General features: G+C 41.9%; 1 protein-coding gene across 2 annotated transcripts in view; it reads left to right on the forward strand.

The window, feature by feature from the left end:
* LOC126192247 (kelch-like protein 18) overlaps nt 1-24,351 on the forward strand; it is a 165,892-nt gene that overhangs the window by 115,000 nt on the left and 26,541 nt on the right. The gene's annotated exons all lie outside the window — the stretch shown is intronic.

Raw genomic sequence — 24,351 nt, forward strand, 5'->3', positions numbered from 1 at the left:
TAGATGCGTGTTCTGGAGTTTCTAGATTTCTAACATGAATCAGCTTACCTCCAGTGCCGTAGAGGCCCGATACTCCCCTTTATATAATTAGGGTTCTTGTATCAGGGCCATGTCCACTTCCTGCCTCCCCAGGCAGCGTCTCAGGGCAGCAGATTAATCTGCAGCAGCTCCAGTCTCCGTCTTTCTGCCATCATTGCCTTTGAGATCTTTGATAACCCTGACAGTGACCTGCGAGAACCCTAGAAACAGTATCAGGTCTTGCTCTTGCATCGCCTTCAGTGACTTCTCTCTGACCTCCACTACCAGGGTTTGTCCTACTGGTACAACCTTCTGGTTGATCACTCTCCAGTCTTCTGTTGAGATGTTTGAGTTCTGGGCCCGTATTTTCTCGAACAGAGTCTGAGGGGAGACATAATTAAGGATCCATATTGGTACCTTTGTGTCTTAAGAAGCTCCGCTGCCGTCTTGACCAGCAGCTTCACATCTTTCCACGAGGATATCATCGGCACCTTGTCCTTAAGCCATTCCACTGTGTGCCTCCCCCCCCCCCCCTCCCGTCACAGACAAAAATGAGGGCACCACAATCTGGATAGACCCTCCTGAAGTTGGGTCCTGGACCAGTGTCCCTCCTCAATCTTTCCAGGGGGCCATCTGTACATGCTCCTCCTGCTGCGAGGTGATGGCTACTAGTGGACAGCCTTCCTGGATAACTGCCATCTTAAAAACTGAGACTGCAGTACTATAGGTCAGTTTCCCTATTTCTTGCCTTGGTTTTTCCTGGGCTCGCTTATTCAGGGAGGAGGGAGTCTTAGATTCTTCCCTTATCCTCTTGCTGCCTGTCTTCGACACGTTGTGGGGGTCTGCATATCGCCTTCAACCTGAGACAGTTTTTTCTTGGGGGTCTTAGGTTCAAGCCCCCTTTAATTCCCTCCACTTGTCTTTAGGAAGCCATTCTTTGCCTTCCATTTTTCTCTGTTCCCTGAGTAGTTTCCTCCTCTGGGCCCCAGACAAGGCTTTAACCTTGATCTGGTCCAACTTCTCAGTTACAGTTCCCACTTCTAGCTGAGGTGCAGACCCTGATTCAGTAGTGTGAATGCTTTCCATCGGCCCTGACCCCAATGTTTAGGTGTTTGAGGTCTCAGTTTGCCCCTCAGTTTGTTTTAATTTATTTTCTTTAGTTGTGTCCATATTGGTCCCACAAGATTTGGGGATCTACACGGTCCACACCACAAATACTGCGCGCGTTGTAAGGCTACTTACTCAGGGAGGTAGCCCGGTATCCATGAGGTTCAGTTTGAGAGACATCTTCCCATGTGCCACGCACCACTCGGCACGGATCGCACCGCACCTTGGGTTGGGAAACAGTATTGGGTAAGGTCGGAGTTGGTAGGGAAGATGGCATGTTGTGGGACACTCTTAGTCTGATCCATCAGTTGAGGCCTTTCCGGCAGTAGGTCCTCTACCTTCGGTATAGCCCTCAGCTTCACGCAGATACGCAAGCCTCTCCACCCGCACAGACAGTGCTTCGTCAACGTGGTGTCCCCCAGAGAGGAGAAACTGGGTGACAATGATATCTTCGTTGAGATGCTCACCTCTCTCAATTTCAGTAAGGGTGTTGTCACATGCTGAGATATCATGGACATGGACATGGACATAGCAGAACTGAAGCAAGAATGGGCATCCCAGGGAATAGCCAATGTGGAGCAACGAACGTTCAGAAATAATGGAGCAACTGAAAGACTGTCACTTTCATTGTCACATTCAATTCTCTGACACTGCCTGAAGATCTTATTGCGAGATCCCTTCGATTTAATTTTCGGCCTTACATTCCAAACTCTATATGGTGCTATAAATGGCAGCGTTTCGGCCATACAACCATGAGTTGTGGAGGTGAAGCCATCTGCGGGAACTGCAGAAAAGCCACTCATGACACTGGGACTGACTGCCTGTCTCCGGCGATCTGCAACAACTGCTCTGAGAACCATCCAATCTGGAACCGAGACTGCCTTGGCTTTGCTGAAGAACGCAAAATACATAAGATAAAAGTGACCAAGCAGATCCCCTATTCGAAAGCCAAAAAAGAATCTAAGGAGACAAAACCCTGTCTTTGCCACCTCATATTCTTCTGTGGTGCTAAAACCTATTCCCAAGGCAGACACTGAGACACAGACAGTGCCTAGTGTGCTTGTATCCACCACAAGCACCTGTACTTGCACGTGTACATATAAGGGAAAAAGAGTAAGGACAAAGCAATCCAGGCAGCTGCACCGGGAAAGACTAACAACAGTTCCGTAGTGAGCATTCGGAAGGTACAAGAAAATCAGAGTGCCTCTCAGTGCCCCCTTTTCCTTCCATCCTCGAAGGGACTGGGTGCAGGAAAAGGCTCACGACATTCGGGTCAAAGCTCTACCGAGTGCCGTCAGGCATCATTCTTTACCGTGTGACTGATGAGGAGGAAATCATGGAGTTAGATGCCTTGGATACAGGCAGCCCCTCCCATCCCCCTTGCTCATCAAGTGCTTCACCTCCCCAGTGCAAAGGTAGGAGTAAATTAAAACTGCGCCAATGACATGGCTTCCATACTACAGTGGAACATAAATAGGTTCAGGGCTCGTGGGGGAACTGAAACTCCGAGCACAAGCATACCCCTTGTGCTTTTGCTTGCAAGAAACACATTTTAAAGATACAGATGTCCCTGTGCTGCAGGGATATATGCTATACTGCAAGGATGACCTATCAGGGGAAAGAGCCAAAGGAGGTGTCACAGTGTTTGTCACTAATGCACACCAATTCTCTGTTGTCCTCTTGACTATTGACCTGCAAGCAGTTGCAGTTCAAATTCATAAGTGTCAAAGAATCACTGTTTGCTCACTGTATTTACCTCCGCAAGATGCAGTAGACTCTGAGGCTCTCATGGATCTTATCACACAGCTCCCGTGACCATTCCTCCTCCAGGGAGACTTCAATGCCCATCATGTCCTGTGGGGCTTGGCTCGACCAACACTTGCCCTTGGGGTTAGGTTTTGGAGGGCCTCGTGACGTCTCACGAGCTGTACATCCTCAACACGGGTACTCACACACATTTCTCCACTGCTACTGGGTCATTCTCAGCCATTGACCTCTCTTTTTGTTCTCCCGCCTTCACTGACTGTTCAGTGGGAGGTCATTGACGACTTTCATTCCAGTGATCACTTCCCAATCTGCCCTCATCTACTAAATGGCTCACCACCGGAAGTTAAGCCACCAAAATGGATGGATGGTCAGCAGGGCTAACTGGATGCGTTTCAGCCAGCTGGCTGTGTTCAAACACTGCGACAGCATCCAAGGGTGGCTGAACCACTTAACATGAGTGATCCATGGTGCCGCTGACCTCTCCATCCCACAGTCCTCAGATCATCTTAGGAGGCGACCAGTACCTTGGTGGACAGATGAGTGCCGTTCCACGACCCGGGGAGAGGTGTGCAGCTCTTCAAGGTTTTAAATATCAACTGACAGCAGTCAACCTTAGGGCCTTTCAAGTCATGAGGGCCAAGGCTTGACGCATCATTAGGGAGAGTAAGAAAGGTCATGGCAAGCGTTCCTGGACTCTGTCAATTGTTCCTCTTCTTCTATAAAAGTATGGGAAGCCATCCGGAGGATTTGCATTAAATGCAGCCGTTTACTGATAGTAGCAGTGCTGAAACGCAGGTGCCACGAAACAATACCCAGGGACATTGCTCAGACATTGGCCAAATATTTTGCACAAATTACTGCCAATGGAAGACAGGCTCCAGTGTTTCGTCGCTATTGTACGACTGTAGAGAGGGAAAAGTTGGACTTCAGGTCAAACAGTTCTGAGGCCTACAACTCCCCCTTTCTCCATGTGGGAGCTCGAATCAGCACTGAATGAGATTCGTGACACTGCATCCAGTCATGACTAAATCCGGTAGTGCATGCTTCGACATTTGCCAGCAGCATCAAAGGAAATCCTCCTCGAATGTTTTATTAATCTAATATGGCAGACAGGCAACTTCCCCAACTCGTAGAAGGAGGCAGTTCTGATCCCTCTCCTCAAATCAGGGAAGAACTGCACCTGTCCCAGTAGTTATCAGAGTATTGCCTTACGAGCTGTGTAGGAAAGACCCTGGAGCGAATGGTTAACCATCGTTTGGTCTGGTTGTTAGAGACCAGGCAACTCCTTAGCCACTGTCACTGTGGATTCCGAAGATTTCGGTCCACTATCAACAATCTGACCCTCCTAGAGGCTTTCCTTCACAGGCATCACTGTATCAGCATATTCTTTGATAAAAGTATGGCATACAATACTACTTGGAGACACTATATTCTGGCACAACTGCATCAATTTGGCTTTCGTGGCTGCCTCCCCTTCTTCATACAGTCTTTCCTGTCTCAGTGGTTTTTAGGTCCCTAATTGGTGACATGCTGTCTGATCAATTTGAGCATGAGAATGGTGTTCCTCAGGGCAGTGTTTTAAGTGTTACCCTCTTTACCATAGCCATCAGTAATATCACGTCTACAATAAGGAGTCCTGTACAGTGTTCCTTATTTGTAGATTCTTTTGCTGTTTTCTGTTTCTCCTCCACTGTTGCAATAGCAAGTTGTCAGTTGCAACTTCCAGTGTGGGCTGTGAAGATGGGTTTCAAGTTGTGTGTAGATAAGTGGGTAAGTGTTCATTTTAATCATTCTCGTCATCTTTTTAATTTACCTGCCTTGAATATGGGTTACACTATCCTACATTTTAGAGACACAGTGCACTTTCTGGGCCTCATTTTTGACTCCCGATTGTCGTGGTTACCACACCTGCGAGACCTGTAAGCCAGAACCCTGAAGGCACTGTACATCATCAAGTGCCTTTGCCACAGGTCTTTGTCAGGTGCCTTAGCCACAGGTTTTTGGGAGTAGACATGATACATCTTCTTCAGTTTTATCAGGCTTTATGCATTCATGGGGTTGTATGATGTATGGCTCAACTAGGCTCTCATACTTGCGGATCATTGATGCTGTCCATCATGAGGGGATTCGGCTGGCCACAGGTGCTTATTGGACCAGTCCCATACCTAGCATCCGTGCTGAGGCAGGAGAACTGCCACTTACCATCCAGCCCGAGCTCCTCATTGGTCATGTGTGGAAATTTCTTGCAGCTCCAACTTCACCCGCACACCATACTGTTGTTCGCCCACCTCTGGAACTTTTTTTCCCAACTGTCCACGAGCCACAATGCCATTTGGGATCCATGTGCAGTGTGTGCTGGAGCCACTCGGTGTGAAGCCTTTACGACCCCAAATCTGTTGTTTTAACCGTCTGCCACCCTGGTTCCTGGAAAGGCCCAGAATGATTTTAGATTTGGTGCGGCACAGGAGAGAGAGCACTCCTGCTTCTGTTTTTAATGCGATGTGCTCTGATATTTTGTCTGAGTACCATGACAATGTAGCTGTTTTTATGGATAGGTCTAAGCAGGGTCTCTCTGTTGCTTGCTCTGTCATATTCCCAGATCGTGTCCTCAAGGTCAGACTACCTCCAGAATTTACCGTCTTCAACACAGAATTACATATGATCTTGCAAGCACTGGAGCAGATGAGACATTCTTCAGGTGTTAGATTTCTCGCCTGCTGAGATTCCCTGAGTGCCCTTTACTCTCTCCAGTGTTTGTACCCAGCAGATATAGTAACCCAGAATATGCAGGATGCCCTCCTACAACTACGACAACTGCTGGGTACCTGGACACATTGGAATTGCGGGAATGAGAGGACGGATCGAGCAGCGAAGGAGGCGTGCTATGATCCTCTGGTATTTCGGTGTGATATCCTCCTTCATGCTATCACCTTGCTGTCGAGGTACAAAGTCATGTGTCAATGGGAAGACAAGTGGCTGGCAGTGACCAATAACAAACTCTGCGTCATCAGGCCCACAACTCGACCGTGGAGTACTTTCTTCCAGCCACATCGGCTGGATGCGGTCCTTCTTACTCATCTTCGCATATGTCACAGCCCTGTGACCCAGGGATTCTTACACCAGCAAGAGACCACCGAGCGAGGTGGCGCAGTGGTTAGCACACTGGACTCGCATTCGGGAGGACGACGGTTCAATCCCGTCTCCGGCCATCCTGATTTAGGTTTTCCGTGATTTCCCTAAATCGTTTCAGGCAAATGCCGGGATGGTTCCTTTGAAAGGGCACGGCCGATTTCCTTCCCAATCCTTCCCTAACCCGAGCTTGCGCTCCGTCTCTAATGACCTCGTTGTCGACGGGACGTTAAACACTAACCACCACCACCACCACCAGCAAGAGGACCCTCCAACGTGTGGTGCTTATGGTGTACAGATCCGGTGCGCCATATTTTATTGGACTGCATTTTATTTGCCGACCAGCAGACTGTGACAGATTTGCCAGCAGATCTGCCGTCTATTTTATGTAATGATCAAACAAATGTGTTTAGGATTTTAAAGTTTTGTGAATTGTCCAACAATTTTTAACAAGATTTTAGGGAGATGGTCTTAATGTGTCAAAGAGTGGTTGGCTCACCCTAGTTTTTTGTAAGAGGTCAGCCAGCACATTTCCCTGTGCTTTTCTTTTAGTTATCCTGTGTTTTGTTTTCTCTTTGTTTTAATTTTTTGATTAGCTCTCTTCCCTGGTAATTGGTTTTAGTGCATGTGATACAGAGTGACTGTGTGGTCATTTCGAGGTCATGCATATACAACACCTTTAGTTCATCTCCACATTTGTTTGCTTTCATAAGTGTAAGGGTGCTGATGACCCGCCGTGGGGTGCCCATCAGATCTAAATAACACACACACTCCACTGCGCAAGTTTGGGAATCGATAAGATGGATTTCTGGCAAGGGTAGTACATGTCCCCTTACAGCCTTACCAAGTAATGGGGTCTTAGTGGACACACCAGGAGACATGGCTCAGCTTCTAGTGGAACACTTCTTTACTTTTACTACGTCATTGAGACAAACTCCTGCTTTTAAGGTGTTCCGTAGGACTACAGAAATGAGGAAGCTCAATTTCCTCTTGCATAATGAGGAAGTCTCCAACCTTCTGTTCACCATGTCAGCTTTGTCTGAAGCCAGAGACGCTGCTCCAGGACCTGATGAGTGAGATCCATTATGCCATGCTTCACCATCTTTGCCCCGCAGCGAAGGGACAGTTCCTCTCGTGTTTCAATCAAATCTTGTTTGATGGACAGTACCCCTTGATTTGGAAGGAGACAATATGAATTCCATTCTGGAGAGCAGACAAGGACACCCCTAACAGTTACCAGAGTGTGGCCGTTACCAGTTGTATGAATAAGACCCTTAAAAACATAGTCAACCACCACCTCATCTGCCTGCTCGAATCCCAAGTTCACCTGAGCCGCTCCCAGTGCGGTTTTAGGTGCTACGGTTCCACCCTTGACAACTTAACTGTACTGGAGATAGCAATACGGGAGTCCTTTTTATGCCGAAACCATTTGGATTGTGTGTTTTTGGACTTCAAAAAAGCATGTGACTTCTTGGAGATACAACATCCTTCTTCAACTTCATGAATGAGGACTACATGGATGCTTACCATTTCTTATCCAATCCTTTCTTGAGGACCAGTTTTTTCGATATCGCATTGGCAGTGCCATGTGTGACCTATTTTCAAGAGAATGGGGTCCCTCAAGGCGGTGTCCTCAGTGTCACATTGTTTGCCATAGCTATCAGTGGCATTTCCTCTGCAGTCAGGAGCCCTGTCAAATTCTCTTTGTTTGTGGATGACTTCGCAATTTTCTACTCTTCCTCTGATTTTATGATGATGGCAAGGCAGCTACAGCTGACCATTAGGAGGCTGGAAACCTGGGCCAGGACAACTGGTTTTCAGTTCTCAACCGAGAAGACTACGTGTGCCCATTCTAACCATGCTTGTTGAAGTTTTAACCGACCAGCACTCACAATGTGGGACAATATTTTACATTTTCAAGATACTGTGTGCTTTTTGGGTTTATTATTTGACTCAAAATTAAATTGGCTCCCACATGAAAGACCTACGAACAAAGGGCTTCCAATCATTGAATATTTTGAAATGCCTTCATGAAAACACATGAGGAGCTGACAGGTCCCGCCTCTTGCAGTTTTATAGGGCATTTGTTCAGTCATGTTTAGATTATGGCAGCATGGTTCATGGATCAGCCCGTCCTTCCTACTTCAAGGTGATAGATGCTGTCCACCATGAGGGCATTCGGATATTGACTGGAACCTTCGGACCAGCCTATTTCAGAGCCTGCGGGCAGAGGCTGGTGAACCACCACTCTGGATTCGGCGATACATCCTGTTGGCTTGATAGGTGCTGAAAGTCTCTCTGTCGGCTCAGTCATTGACATTTAGTTCAATAGCCCAACCCACCGTTGAATGGCAGTTCAGGAATCGGCCCCTTGCAGCCAAGCCATTTGGAATACATGCTACAGACTGTCTCAAGCTTCTGGATCAATCAGGCATCAAAATACACAACCTGGGATGGAATGCGTTGCTGCCATGGTATCTTCAGAGGCCCAAAGCGCTTTCAAGCTTGTACTCCAAAAAACTCGTACTCCAGATTTTGTTTTTACGACTTCATTTTCGTCCATTTTAAGTATGTACCACAGTTTTATCTTTGTTTATACAACTGGCTCCCAGCAAGAAAATGTCCTCGGTTGTTCTGCTGTTTTCCCTGATAGGATTTTTAAGTGTGTCTTCTGCAACAATTTACAAATTATGATGCGGAATTATATGGCATTCTGATGGCACTGGAGAGGGTTCACAGACATCATTGTACAAGGTTTCGTGTCTTGTCCCGACACGCTTAGTGCACTGCAAGCACTTCACCAAATGCATCCAGCTCATACACAACTCCCTACAACAGCTCCAACATTGGCAAGAGGTGGTCTTTTGCTGGGTACCCGGCCACATTGGGACACAGGGCAACAATACGGCCGACAAAGCCGGCAAGGAAGCATGTTGGGATGGTGCTGTCCATCAGTGTCCCATCCTGTTGCACACCATCATCTCATTTTCTGACATACACATTATGGGTCAGTGTGAGAATGAATGGTTGCAGGTGACAGAAAAGAAACTGCAGTCGCTCAAATTGACCACTGAGGCTTGGCGAACTTCATGAAAGCCTCACCGCTGGAAGGAAGTTCCGCTTACCAGACTGTACATCGGGCATAGCCCTTTAACACATGGCTTCCTCCTCCAGTGGGAGGATCTATGACTGTGAAATTTGTGGTGTGCCACTTTCAGTTCAGCATATTGTGACTACGTGTGTCCTATATACTGATATTAGGGCAGCCCTCAATCTGCCCACCATCCCTGCACATGCTGATTCCAGTGTTACAAGACTGGTGAAACATTGTGAACTGTAAGGCCTCATCCCTAACTTGGTGGGGCAGGGAGGCTGACATTAATGCATTATAAACTGCGGTGCATGTGGGGATGTCCTTCATCCCCAGCTATGAATTAGCATGCTGACTTTTCGTCAGAGTGCTGATGATCATGATGTCGAGTGTCCCTCACCTGAAATCATCATCATCATCATCCAAACAACCTCGGCAACATGTGCGTGGGCATTATCCTGCAACAGAACGATGTCGTCTATCAACATTCCTGAGTGTTTGGACTTGATGGCGTGCTTCAGTTTTTGAAAAGTGTCCACATACCGCTGTGCATTAATTGTGGCACTGTGTGCCAGAAGATTAAGTAGCAGTGGGCTCTTGCAGTCAAAGGAAAAGGTCATCACAAATTTCCCAGAGCTGTCAAAAGCAGCTTTGGATTTTTTTTGCTAGGGGTGAATCTTTGTGCTTCCATTTTTGGTGCTGATGCTTCCTTTTTAGATCACAATGATGACAACATGTTTCATCTCCAATGACAATACAGGACAGAAAATGATATTCTTCATCATGATACCTTTCCAGGTGCTGCAGTGATGTCGACATTCTGTTCAATGTCTGCTCCTCCATCAATTTGTGGGGAACCTACTACGCACAGATTTTCTGAAACTTCAGATACTCTGTCATGATGACATGAGCAGCTTGAGACTGGTGTCTAATATGAGCTGAATGTCTTCCACTATCGACCAGTTCTGATCGCAGCATCCCCTACAACAATTACAGAAGGGGTAATGACAAGATGAGCATGTCATGGCCAACTACTGTCTTTCAGTGACACCCGACCATCTGGAAATCACATATTCCACGCAAAATTTGTGACTAAATTAAGGATTGTTTTGGTAGGGAGGATTCTGCAATTTACTGTGGAGGCAGAGTCATCAACAATGTGGAAGCAACTTTGGGTATGCTACAGGGAAGTGTGTTGGGACCTGCTATTCATTTTGTATACTAATGATCTTGCAGGCAATATTTATGGTAACCAAAGACTTCTCACAGATGGAGTTATATATACTGAAGTACTGTCTGAAAAATTCTGCACAGATATTTAATCAGATCTTGATAAGATTTCAAAGTGGTGCAAAGATTGATAACTTGCTTCAAGTGTTCAGAAATGCACTTCACTAAATGAGAAAATGTAATATCCCATGATTGCAGTGTCAGTGAGTCACAGTTGGAATCGGTCAATTCATACAAATATCTAGTAGTAACAATCAATATCAATATGAAATTGAATGGTCACATGATCTCAGTTGGAGGTAAATCAGGTGGCAGACTGTGGTTTGTTGGTAGAATATTAGGGAAACACAATCAGTCTACAAAGAAGACCACATAAAAGACACTTGGGTGACCCATTTGAGAATATTGCGCAAGTTTGTGGGTGCCATACCAAATATGACTAACAGGGGATATTGAATGGATACAAAGGATTGGTATCTCAAACGGTCCCAGGTTTGTTTAACATATGGGAGAGCTTCACAAAGATTCTGAAAGAGCTGAAGAACTTGCGGACACATGAAGAAAGATGCAAACTATCCCATGAAAACCTGTTTAGAAAGTTTGCAGAACCAACTTTAAGTGATGAATCTAGGAATATATTACAGTCTCCTATGTAATGCTCGCATAGAGATCTTGAAGACAGGATTAGACTAATTACAGCTCACACAGATGGAGTGCACTTATCGTTCTTCCTGTGCTCGTTACTTGAGTGGAATGGGAAGAAACCCTGACCATTGGTACAACTGGATGTACGCTCTTCCATGCAGTTCACAGTGGTTTGCAGAACAGGGATGTAGATGTAGATTGGTCTATATATTGGGTCTGAGAAATAGTACAGGCTGTAGATGCCATAATCATCTGGAAGGTCCTCAGACAAATACGTAAAGAGGAAATGGCGAAGTCGAAGACTCATATCTGCTGAATTCATCTGTCCTCTGTGGATTTTTCATGAAACACATGAAACAACTGAGTTATAGGCTTCAGACAGTAACACATTTAGAGATATGTGACAGACAGAATTTCCTTGGCATTGTTTGTACATGTAAATTTTAGCTATAGCAGTAGCACTGCACAGATGCAAAATTCAGTTTCATATAATTGCAGATGAACTAATACTCCATACTTTGGCAATAGATGCAAAATACCAGACTTGTTCTGGTGTGTAAAACACATTTTTTCGGTAACAATCTATGTCATAATTTTGTCTGTAACACAATTATAGCTATCCTCTTCTACGGAAATCCAGAGTTTGAAAACTGCCTCGTACAATTTGTTATTTTTCAGCTTACTAGAAGGCACCAAGAATTCTTCGTCTTGTTCTAGAGAGTACTGTTATGCTCTAAAATTGAGAAAAAGGCACTGGATTCCTTTTGATGACCCATTTGTGCCAGACAGAGTGAGAGAGAGAGAGAGAGAGAGAGAGAGAGAGAGAGAGAGAGAGAGAGAGAGAGAGAGAAAGAGAATTGTACATCTATGTACATACTTCTTAATCCACTGTGCAGCACTTAGTGGAAGGTACCTTGTACCATTTCCAGGCATTCCATTACCTGAACGTCTTGTAAATGGTGCAAGGGAAATTTTATAGCATGTGTACCTCTGTGTGAGCCTTAATCTCCCTTATTTTGTCCTTGCAATTCTTATGTGAGGTGAATGTTGGAGGCAGTAGAATTGTTCTGTAGTCTTTTGCAAATGCAGGTTGTTGTTGTTGTTGTTGTTGTTGTTGTGGTCTTCAGTCCTAAGACTGGTTTGATGCAGCTCTCCATGCTACTCTATCCTGTAAAAGCTTCTTCATCTCCCAGTACTTACTGCAATCTACATCCTTCTGAATCTGCTTAATGTATTCATCTCTTGGTCTCCCTATACGATTTTTACCCTCCACGCTGCCCTCCAATACTAAATTGGTGATCCCTTGATGCCTCAGAACATGCCCTACCAACCGGTCTCTTCTTCTTGTCAAGTTGTGCCACAAACTCCACTTCTCCCCTATTCTATTCAGTATCTCCTCATTAGTTACATGATCTATCCATCTAATCTTCAGCATTCTTCTGTAGCACCACATTTCGAAAGCTTCTATTCTCTTGCTGTCCAAACTATTTATCGTCCATGTTTCACTTCCATACATGGCTACACTCCATACAAATACTTTCAGAAACGACTTCCTGACACTTAAATCTATACTCGATGTTAACAAATTCCTCTTCTTCAGAAACGTTTTCCTTGCCATTGCCAGTCTACATTTTATATCCTCTCTGCTTCGACCATCACCAGTTATTTTGCTCCCCAAATAGCAAAACTCATTTACTACTTTAAGCGTCTCATTTCCTTATCTAATTCCCTCAGCATCACCCGACTTAATTCAACTACATTCCATGATCCTCGTTTTGCTTTTGTTGATGTTCATCTTATATCCTCCTTTCAAGATACTGTCCATTCCGTTCAACTGCTCTTCCAAGTCCTTTGCTGTCTCTGACAGAATTACAATGTCATCAGGGAACCTCAAAGTTTTTATTTCTTCTCCATTGATTTTAATACCTACTGCAAATTTTTCTTTTGTTTCCTTTACTGCTTGCTCAATATACAGATTGAATAACATCGGGGATAGGCTACAACCCTCTCACTCCCTTCCCAACCACTGCTTCCCTTGCATGCCCCTCGACTCTAATAACTGCCATCTGGTTTCTGTACAAATTGTAAATAGCCTTTCGCTCCCTGTATTTTACCCCTGCCACCTTTAGAATTTGAAAGAGAGTATTCCAGTCAACAGTGTCAAAAACTTTCTCTAAGTCTACAAATGCTAGAAACATAGGTTTGCCTTTCCTTAATCTTTCTTCTAAGATAAGGCGTAAGATCAGTATTGCCTCATGTGTTCCAACATTTCTACGGAATCCAAACTGATCTTCCCCGAGGTCAACTTCTATCAGTTTTTCCATTCATCTATAAAGAATTCGCGTTAGTATTTTGCAGCTGTGACTTATTAAACTGATAGTTCAGTAATTTTCACATCTGTCAACACCTGCTTTCTTTGGGATTGGAATTATTATATTCTTCTTGAAGTCTGAGAGTATTTCACCTGTCTCATACATCTTGCTCACCAGATGGTAGAGTTTTGTCATGTTCTCCCAAGGCCATCAGTAGTTCTAATGGAATGTTGTCTACTCCCGGGTCCTTTTTTCAACTCAGGTCTTTCAGCGCTCTGTCAAACTCTTCACACAGTATCGTATCTCCCATTTCATCTTCATCTACATCCTCTTCCATTTCCATAATATTGTCCTCAAGTACATCGCCCTTGTATAGACCCTATATATACTCCTTCCGCCTTGCTGCTTTCCCTTCTTTGCTTAGAACTGGTTTTCCATCTGAGCTTTTGATATTCATGCAAGTGGTTCTCTTTTCTCCAAAGGTCTCTTTAATTTTCCTGTAGGCAGTATCTATCTTACCCATAGTGAGATAAGCCTCTACATACTTACATTTGTCCTCTAGCCATCCCTGTTTAGCCATTTTGCACTTCCTGTCGATCTCATTTTTGAGACATTTGTATTCCTTTTTGCCTGCTTCATTTACTGCATTTTTATATTTTATCCTTTCATCAATTAAATTCAATATTTCTTCTGTTACCCAAGGATTTCTACCAGCCCTCGTCTTTTTACCTACTTGATCCTCTGCTGCCTTCACTACTTTATCCCTCAAAGCTACCCAATCTTCTTCTACTGTATTTCTTTTCCGCATTCCTGCCATTTGTTCCCTTATGCTCTCCCTGAAACTCTGTACAACCTCTGGTTTAGTCAGTTTATCAAGCTCCCATCTCCTTATATTCCCACCTTTTTGCAGTTTCTTCAATTTTAATCTACAGTTCAAAACCAATAGATTGTGGTCAGAGTCCACATCTGCCCCTGGAAATGTCTTACAATTTAAAACCTGGTTCCTAAATCTCTGTCTTGCCATTATATAATCTATCTGATACCTTTTAGTATCTCCAGGATTCTTCCAGGTATACAACCTTCTTTTATGATTCTTGAACCAAGTGTTAGCTATGATTAAGTTATGCTCTGTGCAAAATTCTACAAGGCGGCTTCCTCATTCATTTCTTCCCCCCAATCCATATTCACCTACTATGTTTCCTTCTCTCCCTTTTCCTACTGATGAATTCCAGTCACCCATGACTATTAAATTTTCGTCTCCCTTCACTACCTGAATAATTTCTTTTATCTCGTCATACATTTCATCAATTTCTTCATCATCTGCAGAGCTAGTTGGCATATAAACTTGTACTACTGTAGTAGGCATGGGCTTTGTGTCTATCTTGGCCACAATAATGCGTTCACTATGCTGTTTGTAGTAGCTAACCCACACTCCTATTTTTTTATTCATTATTAAACCTACTCCTGCATTACCCCTATTTGATTTTGTATTTATAACACTGTAATCACCTGACCAAAAGTCTTGTTCCTCCTGCCGCCGAACTTCACTAATTCCCACTATATCTAACTTTAACCTATCCATTTCCATTTTTAAATTTTCTAACCTACCTGCCCGATTAAGGGATCTGACATTCCACACTCCGATCCGTAGAACACCAGTTTTCTTTCTCCTGATAACGACGTCCTTCAGAGTAGTCCCTGCCCGGAGATCCGAATGGGGGACTAATTTACCCTCGGAATATTTTACCCAAGAGGACGCCATCATCATTTAACGATACAGTGAAGCTGCATGCCCTCGGGAAAAATTACGCCTGTAGTTTCCCCTTGCTTTCAGCCGTTCGCAGTACCAGCACAGCAAGGCCGTTTTGGTTAGTGTTACAGGGCCAGATCAGTCAATCATCCAGACTGTTGCCCCTGCAACTACTGAAAAGGCTACTGCCCCTCTTCAGGAACCACACGTTTATCTGGCCTCTCAGCAGATACCCCTCCGTTGTGGTTGCACCTACGGTACGGCCATCTGTATCGCTGAGGGACGCAAGCCTCCCCACCAACGGCAAGGTCCACAGTTCATGGGGGGAGGGGGGGGGGTTTACACTAATTCAGCAGTGTTTCGTGAAAAGGTCTTTCCTCCAAGGATTCCCATATAAGCTCATGGGTCAGTTCAGTAACACTCTCTTAGTGATAGACCCAACCAAGTGGGTCTGTGAATTGATTTGATGCTTTCCTTCAGTCCTACTTGATGGGGACCCCACATTTGATATTCAGGAGTTGGCCGCACAAGCATTATGTAAGTAGTGTCCTTTACAAGTGCACTTACTTTACAAGAGCACCCCTAATAAGCCGTAACTAGCCATTGATCCTCCCAGAACTGACCTGATGTGTGTGTTTCTTTTTGTTATTTGCCAATATTTCATGTAGGTTATTAATTAAAGTGATGAGTCAAACAGCATAACTTTTATGGTGTATTTGAACAATGCAGGAATGTTTTCTTTGCACGTCTACATGAACTTACATTTATTGTCAGTTAAAGCAAACTGCCATTCATTGCACCAAATAGAAATAATGTTGAAGTCATCTTGAAATCCTTTAGAGCCACTCAACAACAATGCTTTCCTGTTCACAACAGTGCTGATAGTAAACAGTCTGAGACAGTTGCCCATCTTGTCCAAGAGATCATTTATGTATATGGAGAACAGGAGCAACCATATCACACTTACTTAAAGGCGCTTCTGACTTTACATTTGTGTCTTATGAACATTTACAGTCTAGAACAACATTCTATGATTTAACACTCAGAAAGTCACTGAGCCAACCACAGTTTTGAGATTTCTTGATTTGTAGGAGACTGCCCAACATTGAGGAGTCGTCTGAATTTTTCAGTGCTCAAATGAGGGGAGGAAGGGCAGTCAGGGAGATGAAACTGCCCAGATACTTCAAAATTGACATTCATAAAAAGAAAACTTGAGGCTTTATTCTCATTGAAGAAAGTGAGCTGCTAAACAGATCACCTATGCAGACACTCCTGAACTACATAATAGACTAAAAAGAGCAGTAATTAGATGTACTCACTTACTGACTTTCGTTATTTGTCAATAAATTTAATTGCAATATGCCATCAGTATAAGCAGCCATATTCAGTTCTCTCCTATCCATGTAAAAATCATGTCACCATTGTATCAGTTTTTGTAGTATTGCTCTGTTTAATTACATTCCCTGCTAGTATAATTTTCTCCATTTTAGTCTTCATTTAGTAGATTACTTTGAAACTATAATGGTTTGAAAAAAGTTGTACTACTTTTTTGACAGAGCTTTTTAACCTGTTCTATATTTTCAGCAGAGTCTTAAGGTTAAGAATATTATAGTGATGTTTTAACTACTTTCTCGTTAGATGCATTACAATGAGTTTCACGTATGAGTAAGCCACTTGCAAAACCTGCTATTTGACAGAAAATTTGATTTCAGGATTTTCATCCCGCATCCTCCTTTACTTTATGAACACAGAGTTCATTTTAATTTGAGTTTCACAACACACTACAAGTGTTCTACGTAGAGCAAATAAAAATGCCCTGGGTTGCAAAGTGTGCTTTGTGCATCAGCCATGCATTTGCAAAGCCAGCTATAGTCCTGTGGTGGTGCAAAAGCTGTTATATCCAATGCAGCTGTTATGGCCGCCATTATATTGAGTTTACAGATGCAAAATTAGCTAAATTTTCCAACCTCTGTGTTGACTTTTTTTCTCTTGAAATAAAAATTTATGTTTATGTTGCAGTCAGGAAGGAAAGTAAGCAATGACTGAAGATGATATTTTTCTTTATACTGTGAAAGAAACAGCTTTGCTGCTTCTTATTTGTTTTCTGCTGAACCTGCCAATACATGCACTTGACAATACAACCATTCTACTCTGCTATTTATCTGATTTTATTTGCTTAAGATACGTTGAGTGATAGAATGGAAAGCGACTTGCTGGAAGCAGAAGAACTTAAAAGAAGAAGAAAACCAGTATTCGAAAGGGTGCAGTCAGATTGCTTCAGGAATATATCACAGACTATGCAACTAGGCTTTAGAGGATCTTTCAACAGTACTTTTATTTTCTGGTGTTTATGGTTTGTGGTGGTAAGAGGAAGAATAGAGGATTGTTGGGAATGTTGTCTCACTGGATGCTTTTTGAAGCTCTTCAATATGTTAAAACTGTTGAGATGTAGTTCCCCATTGTCGGACACTCATTCATTCCACCTGACAGCATTTATGGTAAACCAGAGAGAGTGAGTTCTGACATGGGATGTGATTGAGAGCCCGGAAGAGTGCACAGATCTGATTGGAAGATACGCTATGGTAATCCACTTGGGACAAAGCTTTGCAGTTGAGAACTGGAAATCCCATTCTGATGGTATCCTTAAACAGCTAGGCCAAGGGCATTTCATATTCCAGAAGTCAAAAAACATTACAGCCAGGTGTAGCAAGAACAATGTGATTTTACTTCTTGGTGATTCATTTTACAACGTTAACATAAGTGAACCTAAGAGGTGTGCAAGAAGGCATAAAACTTCAGCCAGAGCAGCTACATTGAAGAAATTAAAAAAGGGGTTCAAATGAAGGCACTAAAACCGAAGGATATCAGGTAACTTTTATGTCTCCACTTTGGTTAGCAATATTTTGATGTAATAGTATTGTTTGATTTTTCAACTAGTACTTGTGAACTACTGGTAGTTTACCTGTATAAGAATGTTAAGCCAATGGGAACATTTCATTAAAATAATAATAATAATTTTGAAAGAGGTTAGTATCTTTATTAACTCACTTCTGTCCTTTACAAATTCTTTTCATAAAAACAGCAGGTTTTACAAGCTCACAGAAAAACAGAGATGCTATCTATTGTCTTGCAAAACTCGCCAAACACATTATGCAGTTGCAAAACTCACACTGTGTTCAAGAAGTATTTAAATTGCTGATTACCAGGGTACATATAATTAAGGTCTACTGTATACATTTGTTAAGCTATTTTTCTGAATTTTTTATAAAAAGGAATCAACTATGTCATGTTTCTGATAGTTTGTGCAGGTTTTTGATCAATACCCACAATTTTCTTGTAGTGCATATACGGTGGAATTTTGATTTTATGTTCTCCAATTTTGCATTTTTCACAATTCTACACCATAAATTTGTAGCTCCTGTGAAAATTTCGTAAGATCAATGCTAAAATTTCCCAATTTTACATTCCTTCCTAGTAAGGCTGACCTTGGTTCTACTTCTTATTTGATGTCTCAATTGACTTCATCCCATTTTCTTTCTATTGATATTTGATGTGACTGAATGAGTTATAAGTGGCTCAAAGGGTAGACAGTTTGCACAATGGGTGTAGGCATAGTTAAAGGAATATTTTAGGCCTTTGTGGAGATAGGAGTTTGAGAGAGGAAGTACTGATATAATCCACAATCTTAATTGCCATCACAACTTGTAGCATTTAGCTTCACCATGCAATTATGCAGTGGCTTCTAGCATATAGAGTGATAAACAGAAGCTTATTTGGTAGCTTGTTCCAAAGTACGGCTGATGTAATTGGTGTATAGCAAATTGAGTGACCGCAGCTTCCACGTAGGTTTAATTTATACCTTGTACACCCTTCACTACTGTGTGTTAATTTTACTTACAGCAGTTCTGCTCAGAGCCTGTCGATAGAATTTGGAACATATCATGCTTCTACTGACTGCAGCCAAAGTAGGCTGCTGCATTTGCTATGTGCTCCACCACAATTAACAGGATGTTTTCAGTGAGCAGCTGTGTGATGGCTTGTTCATCTTTGTTGCAGTCCTCAATGGTGTTTAATGCATTTTGATAGCAGACAGAGTGTTAGAAATGTAACACTGAAGTCACAAGAGGCTCAACTTTATTTTGTATTCATCAGTATAAATAAGTACCTCATGTGAAGGATAACTTGCGCATGTATACACGCTTTCATGAAACCTGCTGTGTTTACATTACAGCAAGCAACAAGTTCAAAGTGCAAATGGCATACATTGGCAATACTGCAGAAGGCTCAACTTTGACTACTCAGCACAATGAACAAGGAAAAGTTGACAAGCAATACGTTATAGGTCACTGTGCTCGCATCACCAGAGTATGGTGTACTGCCATTGGCTACAGAAAGACAACCCCGCCCCACCACACACACACACACACACACACACACACACACACACACACACACGTACGTTAAACCCTGTTTCTGTTGGAAACATTGCTTCCTGCAGGGTTTCACATATGTTTCAGAACTTGTTTCTTGTCTCTGTTTGTGTGTCCACATGGGCAGCAAAAATTTCTCAGTGTATTTGCATCATCTGCAAAGCTATTTGTTGAATTGTTTTCAGATGGTCTGCCACGTCATGTCTAGAGATGAGGAAACTGTAATATGTGCTGCATTATTAATACTTGAAGGTTCACACAAACAAAATGAAAGATGTTGTCATTGTTCTTTCATTTTTTATTTATTTATTGTGACTTGTGGCCTGAAGACCATAAGTATCTCTCAGAGTTTTGTAGTTGTACAGAATAAGGTTGCATTTTTCAAAGAATTTATTTAAAACTACTGCATTATTTTGACGGAGAGTTTGTATAGCAGTTGGTAATGGTTGATAACATCAGATTAGTTATATGAAATCGATTTGTTGGTTTGCATAGTCATTATCTTTGATGAGCAAACACAAACTCTAGAGAAACTTGCTACATATGGGAACTGAATATGGGATACTGCTCTAGTTTCTGTAATTTCACTCAGATATCATCTAACAATTTTGAATTTCTGGCAAATATGGTATCACCATTTCTTTAAAAAAAAACTAGAAATTTCAGGAAAGCAGTTACAACCAGACTTGCTATTAGTTGTAGTTTTTTTTGCGGTGGAAGATTTATTCCAGAGCCTTGAGTATTTACTTCACATTTTGAAGCATGCTATGACAAATAGCCCTATTTTCTTTTCTACATCTTGTCAGTATTCTGCCAAATGTAGCAGCAGTTTTCTGCAGAGCATTTTGTGTTTTATTACTATTCTTGTTCTGCTTGCTTCATATATTCCACAAGCAGCCCTCAGCCTGGTACAAAAATTACAATTCAGCAGTCTGCTGCCTTTTCCACTACATTCCCTCCCCCCCAACCCCACAGAAAAACTTAATACAACAGGGAAAACAAAACACCCAACAACTCTATACAATAGATGTCACAGTGTGTCATATAAACATACACTTGTGCCATGCAGTGGTGATATGCAGTAGCTGGCCTGAAACATTGTTTCCTTTGATCTGTACTGACACTGCTGTGAATAGATGTTTCCATGTATCGGACCATATTTCGAAAGATCTTTCCAAATGGTGTCCACATAATATAGCCAGAAACATGTTTCGAGCTTGGTGCTTATGCAGCTTTAGATTCTGACAATTTTCACTATATTTCATAGATTTTTATTTAAATCACCATGTTCATCAATTTTTGCTTTTTTTCTGGGTGAGCGCAAAATAAAGATCTCTCAAAAACATGTTCTGACATTTAACTTGTGGTCGTATCATGTTGGGGAAAAACATGATTACCTTGCACCCAGATACCAATCTCAATTTTTTTGACAACTTTTTACTTTCTGTTATACATCTGTGATTTTTTAAGAACTGATGAAATTCATTACTCACAGTAGACTCTCTAAAAGCAATATTTAACAATGCAAACTCCTGATTCAAGTATCAACAATATAAGAAAAAGATAGATTGCTACTAATCATAAAGGTGATATGTTGTGTTTCTGACAAGCACAACGAAAAACCATTTACACGTTTAGCTTTCAGACAAAGACTTCTTTCAGAAGAGGAAGCACAAAACATGCACACACACACACACACACACACACACACACACACACACACACACACACACTCATTCATTCATTCATTCACAGAAGCAAGCACACCTCAGAGACCTGTGATTGTCCAGTGGTCATGTATGCATGTGATCGCTTGAGTGAATGTGTGTGTGTGTTTGTGTGTGTGTGTGTGTGTGTGTGTGTGTTTCCTTTTCTGGAGAAGGCTTTGACCAAAAGCTACATGTGTAACCGTTTTTTCATTGTGACTGTCTGCAACACAGTGTGTCATCTTTATTGTGAGGGGCCACCAATCTTTTCCTTATGTTGTTAAAAGCAATATTCAAGATTTGTAATACTTTGCTGCACTTTATTCCATTCTTATAGAGAAAATAATTCAGATTCTCTGATCTATTTTAAAACCAAATAAATAATCACTGATATTGCCAAAACATATGCAGCCTTTTTGACAGCTGACAACAGACTAAATATTCATTGTGGCTTACACTGTACAGATACTTTTCAGACATCTTGATCAATTCAAAAATGATAAAAATGTATGGAAATGATAGATTGTTACTCATCATACAATGGAGATGTTGAGTTGCAGACATGTCACACACACGTGTTTGTATGTTGTCTTTCAGAAGGTCTTTTGGCCAAAAGCTTACCTGTTTAGCAGTCTTTTTGTTCTGCCAGTCTGCAACTCAAGTTCTCCCCTGTATGGTGAGTCTATCTGTTTCATAATATATTTATTATTCCATCCTGTATTTTCCATTATTTGATAAAAAATGTACGATTCCCACTAATACAACATTCAAAATTACAGAATTCTCATCACTTTTTGAACACACCTCATATGTACAATATCATGAGAAGCCTCAAACTTCTGTACCAAGAGATATCTGTTGTATCAAGTAGAAAAAATCTGTTAGTTAAAGCCACTCAGAAATTTTTTAGTTATTACTATTATTTTGTAACATCCCAGTATCAACAATATAAATTTGAGCAGTGTTCAAGCATTACGACTAACACTCACAAGACTAAAATTGTGAAATGTAGCCAGGTGTCAATCAACAAGAATATTAGAATCAATGCTGTTTCATAAAAGTTCTTCAAACTTATCTAATTGCTGTGAAACTAAAATTCTTACTGTGTTCATCATAGCCTTTCAGCATAATGACATCAGGTGATAAATGCTTCTGTTGAAGATACTCTTAAGCAGATCTCTTCTTGGCTATGTAGCCATTACTCCAAATTTTTATTTCTTCATTTACATCTACATACAAACCCCCAAGCCACCATATGGTGTATTGACAGATTAGCCTATCTTGTACCTTTAACTAGTCATTCCCTTTCCTGTTCCACTCACAAATGGAGGGGGAGATAAATGACTGGCTATATGCTGCCGTATGAGCCCTAATTTCTCTTATATCGTCATTGTGGTCCTTATGTGAAATGTACACTGATGGCAGCCACAAATACTGGTTCTGTAAATCTTCTCAGTATTGCTGGGCGAACCTACAGGTAACAAATCTAACAGCATGCCTCTTGAACTGTTTACATGTCTTCCTTTAATCCAACCTCGGGGGATCCGAAACACTTCAGCAGTACTCAAGAATGGGTCATACCAGTGTTGTGTATGTACTCCCCTCCATAGATGAGCTTCATTTTCCTAAAATTCTCCCAATAAACAGAAGTTGACCATTCACCTTCCTTGTGACTGACTTTACACACTCATTCCATTTCATACTGCTTTGCAACACCACACCTAGATATTTAATCAACGTGACTGTGTCAAACAACACACCACTAATAACAAATTCGAACTTTACAGGTTGTTTTTCCCAATTATCCACATTAACTTACATTTTTATGCATTTAAAACAAACTGCCAGTCATACACCAAATAAATATTCTGTCTATGTCATCCTGCACCCTCTTACAATCACCCAGTGACAACAATTTCCCACACACTATATCAACAGAGAGTCGCAGATTGCTGCTCACCTCATCCATCAGATTGTTTATGTATACAGAGAAAAAAATCAGTCCCTTCACGCTTCCCTGGAATGCCCCTGATGATACCCTTGCCTCTGATGATCTCTCGCAGTCCAGGACGACAACTTACTGGGCTCATTATTTACGAAGTATTCAAGCCACTGACATATCTGGGAACTTGTTCTCTATGCTTAGACCTACATTAACAGTTTGCAGTGCGCCACTACCGAATGCTTTCTGGAAATTTAGGAATATCAAATGTACACATTGCCCTTCATCTATTTGCAATAAAATGATTAACTGAGTTCACATGAGCAATATTTTCTAAATCCTTGCTGATTTCCAGACAAAAGCTTTTCTGTGTCAAGGAAATGTATTATATTCAAAATTAGAATATGCACAAGGATTGGCAGCAGACTGATGTTGAGGGTATTGGTCTGTAATGTTGAGGGGCCATTCTTTTAAGCCTTCTTATATACAGGAGTCACCTGTGCTTTTTTGTAGTTGCTTGGGACCATGGGCTGGGCAAGTGATTGGCAGTAAATCCAAGCTAAGTACAGGACCAGTGCTGACAAGTAATCTCTGTAAAACCAAACAGATTCCATCCAGACCTGGCATCGTATTTGTTTCTAATCTTTTCAGTTCCTTCTCAAAACCATGAATGCCTGCTACTGTGTCATAAGGGAATCTGTGTGACTATCAAACAGTTGTATGTCCTTATGATTCTCCTGTGTGTATGGTTTTTTTTAAATGTGAAGTTTAATACTTCAAACTTTAATTTTCCTCTTGCTCTCTTCTTTCAATTTTCCTCTTGTTTTCTTCTTTTGCTGTAGCAGTCTCATTGATGAGTGACTGAGTAGAAGCTTTTGACCCACTCAGTGATTTTACATAGAACCAGACTTTTCTCAGACTGTTGACAAGGTCTTTCACTAAGATGTGGTGGAAGTTGTTATATGCTTCACACACCCATTGTTCTATAGATGCCTGAATCTCTAATGAGTTTTGCCTGTCAACATATCCACTTTTTTTTCTTTTTTTAACCAAGAGTGCAACAATCTCTGCTCCCTCTGGGTTTTCTGAATCTTGTTATTAAACCATGGTGGGGGTTTCCCATCCTTAGTCCCCTTACTTCACAAGTACCTCTCCAAAGTGTGGTTTATAATCAGTTTAAACTTATCCCATAATTCCTCTGTATCTGTTGTATTGAAACTAAAT

The sequence above is a fragment of the Schistocerca nitens genome, chromosome 1, assembly GCF_023898315.1.
Source record: "Schistocerca nitens isolate TAMUIC-IGC-003100 chromosome 1, iqSchNite1.1, whole genome shotgun sequence".
In the NCBI taxonomy this organism is placed as follows: Eukaryota; Metazoa; Arthropoda; class Insecta; order Orthoptera; family Acrididae; genus Schistocerca; species Schistocerca nitens.